This window comes from Triticum aestivum, chromosome 4B, assembly GCF_018294505.1.
Source record: "Triticum aestivum cultivar Chinese Spring chromosome 4B, IWGSC CS RefSeq v2.1, whole genome shotgun sequence".
Classification (NCBI taxonomy): Eukaryota; Viridiplantae; Streptophyta; class Magnoliopsida; order Poales; family Poaceae; genus Triticum; species Triticum aestivum.
Window position 1 is genome coordinate 589,424,176 of NC_057804.1, and position 7,584 is coordinate 589,431,759.

A 7,584-nucleotide genomic window follows, 5' to 3' on the forward strand; every position below is an offset into this window, starting at 1 on the left:
GTGCAAATAGGAAAAGGAATCCAGAAGTTTTAAAATGAACTACCAGTAATTTTTAAATATTACAAGCTTCCATGCTAACTTATACATGATTTTTCTGCACTCGTTTGAAAGACAGCCATAGTTCCATGAGTTTGCTCTATGAGATGTCACTTCAATTATGGCTGACCTTGTGGTCTGATGACTGTTCTGTATCTTTTGATTTTTTTTCCAGCTTTATACATGATGTATTGTGATATCATCCATAGTTGGCTTGATCATATGCTACAAATGCTTTGGTTCATGATCTTAGATGCCTTTGTTCTTGTCATTTGTTTAGTTGCCTGATTCCCGAAGGCTTACTCCAAAAGGAATTTCCTGATGTTTCTCTTCACTACATGTTGTGAAACATATGTAGGCCTTGGAGAAAGCTGTTGCAGATGCAATTCCAAATGCTTCAAAGAAAATAGAGCATGTCCTTAAGAATGTGAGTCACAAACATTATCCACCGCCTTTTTTCTCGGTAAGGAGACATTAAGAATATATCATGATGCACACTTAACATATTTTTATTTATCCAGGTTGCAGATTGCCAGTCATCAGGGAGGTATTTGCTGAAACCTGAACTGGAAGTAGAAAACTCTAATCATGCATCTGGCAGTGGAAGGTACTATTTTTCTCCTACAAGTTCATTATGTGCTTCTTTTCTTGTTTAACCGGGCATTCCCTTCATGATGCCCTCCATAGTTTTATGTATAGTTATTTTCTACATGTTTGCTACTTCCGCCCACAAGCACCTCAGTGTCTAACTGATGTATCTAACAGGACTATCGATGAGAACATCGAAGAAATTGCTCCAAGCTTAAGCATAGATGATCCTGATATTGAGAAGATTGAAATTGGGGGCTCCCCGGTTTCAGCTGCAGGAGACGAAAAGGTCAATGACAGTGATGGCAAAGCAGGTAGCTCTAGTGAGAGTGGAAGTGATAGTGACAGCGACAGTGACAGTAGTGGCAGTGGAAGTGATAGTGGCAGTCAGAGTAGAAGTGCTGGAAGTGGCAGTGGGAGCAGCAGCGACAGCGATAGTGATGCTTCATCAAGCAGCAAGGAAGGATCTGATGCATTTGTGGATATTACAAGTGATGATAACAAGCCAGATACAGCACGTAGGAAAGTAGCAGATGAACTGAAGTTGTCTTCCTCGCCAAGAGATTTTCCAACATTTGATGGCGATGATGAGCAAATTGATATTGGGACAAATCTGGATTATAAGAGCACATCATCACACATTGATCTGAATAATTTGAATGTCGACAATGATGAGCCGGCATATGCCACTACAGCAACTGAGAAATTCGGTGCAAGCGATGTAGACATGCCATCAGAATTTCCAGGAAGCGAAAACATGGTGAGTACCAGGTTAGATCCAAGTATAGTTGATGGTGAGTATCCTGCAAACAAAATGTCTTATGAGGACAATCATTTTGATGACCCCTTAGCAGCGAGTAGTGAGAACTTACCTAATGAAGAAGCTATTCAGTTCACGGAGCAGCATGGTAGCAGAAGAAAGTCAACCTCAAAGGGTGGAACAAACCATGTGCCCACAAGAATATCAGAGAAAGGTGCCAAACCCACCTTGAAAAGGTTTCCGGGTAATGAGAATGCTATTACAAAGCCAGAAAGTGCCAAAAAGGCCAAGGTTGACTTTGCCTATTCAGGAGCTACAGGTTCTTTATCAGCACAGAGACAGAACTTGCCTCCTGACAAACATATCAATGAGAGGTCAAGCAAGGAGACAGGGAATCTTGGATGGGACACACATACTGAGCTACAGGTACAAGATATTAGTCCTATGGAAGGAAGGCCTGTGACTCCTGGTGATCTACAAAAGATAAATCAGAGCCAAAATCTGCCCATCCCAACTCACTCTGAGGGAAAACAAGAAAAGATCACGAAAACAAGCTCTAAGAAGAAATTAGATAAGGTGCAGAAACCTTTGAATAGTATGGATGGCAGCCCTGGGAATGTTAATTTTGACAACACTGATGATTCTGCTGCAAGAAAAAGGGGTAGGCATGGGGGATCTTCTCTTGATGGGAAAAAGCACAAGCGCTCAAAGGATCCTAATATTGATACAAATCCCATGAATTTGACCAAAGGTGTCAGAGGAAATGTTAATCACAACATGATGATGTCTCTTCCTGAATGCACTGAAACTAATGGCAAGCCACCAATTTTGCAAAGAAACAGTGCTGAGAAATCATCTCCAAAAAAGGTGCTCCAGAGAGAGCATTCTGATCTCGAGTTGGGGGAACTTCGTGAGTTACCTTCGGAAAATGACAACGGGAGGACAAGGAAACAACTTGAGAGAAATAGTTCTTCTAAGTCGCTTGATGGTAAAGCAACTAATGTAGATAATTTCTACCCCAATATGAATACCAGGAAGGTTGCCCTATCTGCTTCCCATGATCAGAGGAAACCATCACCGCAAGAATTTAATTCTGGAGGTAATATAAACCAGGAAGGATTCCCAAGGAAGACCGCCGGATACGACTTTGATAATAATAGGTCTCAGCATAGAGGAAATGTTTCACAGGGTCGGCAATTGCCAAGGACTGATGATTCAGATTCAGAGAACGTATTATATCCAGACAGGTCGGTAGAGAAAACAGGCAAAAGAGAAACAAAAATGGCACAGGGTGGAATGCTAGATCATGTAGATAGGAAGAAGACTACTCCCAAGCTTCCTCAGAATGGTACCAAGAATGGCATAGAGTGTAGAACACGAAAATCAATTTCCCCTGCAGAAAATGAGGAAAGAAGTAGGAATAACTCTTTGATAGAGACTGAGACAGGTAGGAAGAGAAGAGACAGTTCTTCGGAAGAAGACAATCTATTCTTTAAGAAGTACGATAAAGCTAAGCCAGAACTGAAAGGTCCAATAAAAGATTTTTCACAGTAAGTGACAATATACTAGATGTTTTTATGCCTTTTGAAGTATTTCTGCTAGTGCATTTAATTTGTTTAGCTTGTTTGCACACTCATCACCAAGATTTACACTGCCTTCTTGTGAAAATATTTGATTAAATCAGAATTTTCCTTGAGATTTTCAGCCGATGCTAGAAATAATTTTCTGCTCTAATATACACACACGCCTGTGTACGGTCTCAAAATATAAGGTGTATTTTGTTTTGCCAGAGCATGACTTCGACCAACAATTACTTTACAAAATCAGAGTAATTTAGTACTCCCTCTGTAAAGAAATATAAGAACGCTTAGATCACTAAAGTAGTGATCTAAACGCTCTTATATTTCTTTACCGAGGGAGTAAGTGTTTTGTAATGAATTTTCTTTTGACTAGAAGATCAAACTAAATAATATAATAAGGTCTGATGAGTAATGTTTAACAAATTGGGATTTTAAGGACATCATTTTCATGTCACATAAACTATATACCAAGAGAATTTTTATCAAGGACTTGTCGTGAAGAAACAAAGTAAGTCATATATTTTGGGACGGAGTCATGGAGGGATTACAGTTTACCTCTGGGGTAATTTTTGTGTCTTGAAATCCAATAATGATAACAGTACCACACTTAGCACAAATATAGGTCCCAGTCACAAGTGTAACGCAGCATCATATTCATTAAGAGATTCAAAACGCAACTGTTTTCCTTGTGAGATAGACCACACATAGGCAATTACTCAATGGCTGGTATATCTTCGTTGCAGTTGTACTTTTTGTTCATGCAGGCAACTAACTGATTATATCCATTTTCAGATACGAAGATTATTTGCAGGAGTACAATGAGAAATATAAGGTCTACTCTTACTTGAACAGTCAGATAGAGAAAACACAGTATGTGCTAACCTGAATTTTTCCTTCTAAAATTCCACTTTGTACTCTTGTTTTAATTCTTCACAGTCCATGTTCTATCTTCTCCTATAACTTAGCTTAAGCATGCTTTTTATGCAGGTCTGAGTTCCTAAAGGTTCAGGAGGATTTCAATGTTGCTAAAGAAAGAGACAAGGATAAGTACTATAACATTGTTGACAGACTCCGAGACATGTACCATGAATCGGGCACAGTATGCTTTCTGCCTGCCTTTTTCTTCATTGATTGAACCTGAGTAACATAACTTTTTACAGTTAACTGATAACCTGCGGTTTGGATGGGGTGTGTGTGTGTGTGTGTGCTGTGAGGTGGGGGTGGGGGGGCATTGCATTAATCAAGATCTTGGCATTCTCTGCATTTCTTCATTATTTCTTACTGAGGACATTATATTCTGCAGAGGCATAAATTGATGAAGAAGGTCTTCGTATTGCTTCATGAAGAATTGCAGGTGTGTAATATGATCTTTGAGTATGCTTTTTGGTAGTTGACTCCAGTTAATTTCATTATCATTTGAGTTGACCTCCATGTGTTTTGTTTCACTTGGGTTTGTGGCATGTATTTTGATTCTCTTGGTTATTAATTCCCCAGAGTATCAAGCAAAGAATGAAGGACTTCGCAAAGGACTATTCAAAGGAATAATGGGTTCACCCTCATATCATGTGAGTGGTTTTGAAGTAATCTTTTGCCTGAAGTACGTTGAAACATCTTACAGATGGACAACTGACTGCAGTACTGACATGACTTTCTGCCCATGCATGCAGGGCATTAGCAACTGTTTTTCAGAGGCTGTTACCCAGCATCTACTCTGAAAAATGTCGGGAACCTTGGCTTCATGCTTTGCCTTTCTAAGAAAGCAGTCCCTGGTTTGAACATTCAGCTCAAGGCATTCATCAGGTGACAGAAAGCTGGGAAAGCTCACTGTTTCATCAATTGTTCTGATGAATTTCCTAGTGATCACAGCAGCAGCGATCGAGGGTGATGCGGTGTGGTACAAGGAGTAACACCAACGCCTCCACACGCGACAAGTCCGTGGCAGTGTGAGCAGGCGAAACTTACGTAACAGAGGTATTGTTGAAGGCAGTTTTACAACATCAATTTTGCAGGCAGGTAGATAGGAACTGTGCCGGGACGGGGTTCCCCCTTTGTAGATTTTTTCCTTCCTTCTTTCTTTCTTTCTTTCTTTCAGTGAGATCCCTCCCCGTCCTGGCTTTTGTATCAATGTGATCAACTCAATTCTGTTTCACCTTGTACATAATCTGTAGACCAAACTAGAGTAGTATTTGATGGAGGTGGGGTAATCACGGTGTATTCCTCACGTAACGTGTTGATGCAGTGAAGCTGTTGAAGTATGTTAACATGAGAAGTGACGAGCTTGTCAAAACTATTTATCTCTGGCCAGTTCTTTTCAGTACTGTAGATATAGATTCACGTATGTGGTTGTTTTTAGAACTAAGATCTACTCCCTCTGTTCCTTCCTTCAAAATATAAGGTGTATTAATGTTTTAAAGGCCGTTTGACCACAAATTTATTGAGAAAGATATCAATACCTACAATACAAGATCAATATCATTAGATTCATCATGCACCTTCCATATTTTATTTATTGATATTGAAGATGTTAATATATGTTCTCTATAATCTTGGTCAACTCTAGAAATCTTAGAAGTTAATACGACCCTTCAGAAATAGGCGGATGTGCCCAATCAATGCTTGTTTTGAGTCCTTGTTTGTTTATGCATGTAGCCATGTCCCCCGCTTTTTTACCTATAGGTCCGTTCACATGCATGTGACTGATGGGATAGAGAGAGAAGAAAGAACGGTTCATGGTGGGCCAAATCCTATGTGCCGGATGCAGGATGGGATACGTCCAGGCCTCCTCATGTTGCCCCTATATGGCTGAGTACGAGGAGTGACGGACTGAACATTTAGGGAGGCTTTGAGGGGCCTGGTTGAGTTAACTTTTTTTCTCCTCTCTTGTCCGGTCAGTAGTGTTGGTTGAGTTAACTTTTTTCTTCTCTCCTGTCCGGTCAGTAGTGCTACTGCCTAGTCAACTTGAAGAGTCCAGCTGTAGATGCTCTTATGAAGTATGTTTATTGATTAAGTAAAAAAAGGTACTACCAAAAGTCAGAATAACTGAAACATACACCAACTACAAATATCCCAATAAAATCTGAAAATTACAAAGGTTCTATGGAGCACAGAGTCAACATCTCTACATTTGTCGTTCTTATTATGATATCTCCATGCTTTAGCTGGTGATGAAAGTTAAAGTTCAAAAGGCTGAAAACTATGCATGTATTTTAAGCAAAAATTGATCAATAAAATACAAGTCATATGTTGTAAAAATTATACTCGCTCCTTTCCACAATGCATATTAAGTTTTCAAAAGTCAAACATGTCTACACTTGACCAATTTATATAATAAACTATCGACATGTAAATGCTAAATAAATAAGATATAAAAATACAATTCTTGATGAATATAATGATACTAGTTTTGTATTGTGGATGTTGGACTTTTCAAAATCCTAATATGTACTACATTTTGGAACGAAGGGCGTACCATTGGAAAACTTTTTTAAATGTCAATTCAGCGAGATATATTTTATGGCATATAACTAATCTTGTAGTCATTTTTTCTTAAAAAGATCATGTGGGCCTCGTAAACTTGAACGAAGGGAGCATGTTTTGAAGAGCCGTATGAGTCATCCACCCCAAAGAGGCCAGAACCTAATGTCGTTAAATGCACCATGGTCTTGGTTAAACCCCCACAAAACATGTGGATAAATTGTTGCTTGGAAGCGACCCTAAAGAAGGCAAAATCTGATCAGTGTGTGCCTAGTACGGCGAACCACTAATGATCCCATCCAAACCCAATGGATCAAATGTAACGACTGAGGTATGTCGATGTGTGAATCTTGTCATGGCATATTCAGTTTGATGCCAAAAGAATTAGCACATCAGTGGATTTGATAGCAAACCAGATAAAATGCTTACCTCACTTCTAGCCAATTTTTAACTCATATGGTACTACGACTGTAAAGACGTGATTTAACATGATATTAAAGAAGACATGATGCGAGTTCTCTTTTTTGCTCAACCATGTGAAATAATATAATCCTCAAAACTAACATTATTTCCTATATATGTCATCATATCTAGTGTTAGTTCCTTGTATATAATGTGCTAGTTAGTTTTCCCTATAGGTTCTAAATGATACTAGGAAGAGACAGAGGCAACAAAGAACTTTTATCTTACAAAAGTTTGGTAGGGTACATATGGATGGTTATCAAAGCTCACTCGTATCAATTTTTGCGGCATGCCAAAAAATTGGTCTTGATGTCAATTCCCATATTTTTGCATAACAATGACTCTGTGTTCATTCTTAACTTATTTTCATTTCCGATGTTGACTAACTCAAGAACCAAACATACACCATCCAAATGCCATAAGCATTTTCCGAACCAAGATGTGGTTGGATGGTTAGAAGTACAGTCACTAGTAGAAAAAGCCCAATTTGTCCCGGTTCATGAGGCCCATTTGTCCCGGTTGCTGAACCGGAACTAAAGGGTCAGTACTAAATCCTAATACATTTAGTCCCGGTTCGCCCACGAACCAGGACAGATGGGGCTCCACGTGGCCGCTGCGGCTTGCCCAGGCAGGAGGGCCTTTTGTCCCAGTTGGTGCCACCAACCGGGACCAAAAGGCTTCCAC

General features: G+C 39.5%; 1 pseudogene; it reads left to right on the plus strand.

Annotated features, from left to right (window-relative positions):
* Positions 1 to 5,278, plus strand: part of LOC123093435 (nucleolin 2-like) — a 9,748-nt pseudogene extending 4,470 nt beyond the window's left edge.
* The last annotated feature ends 2,306 nt before the right edge of the window (positions 5,279 to 7,584 follow it).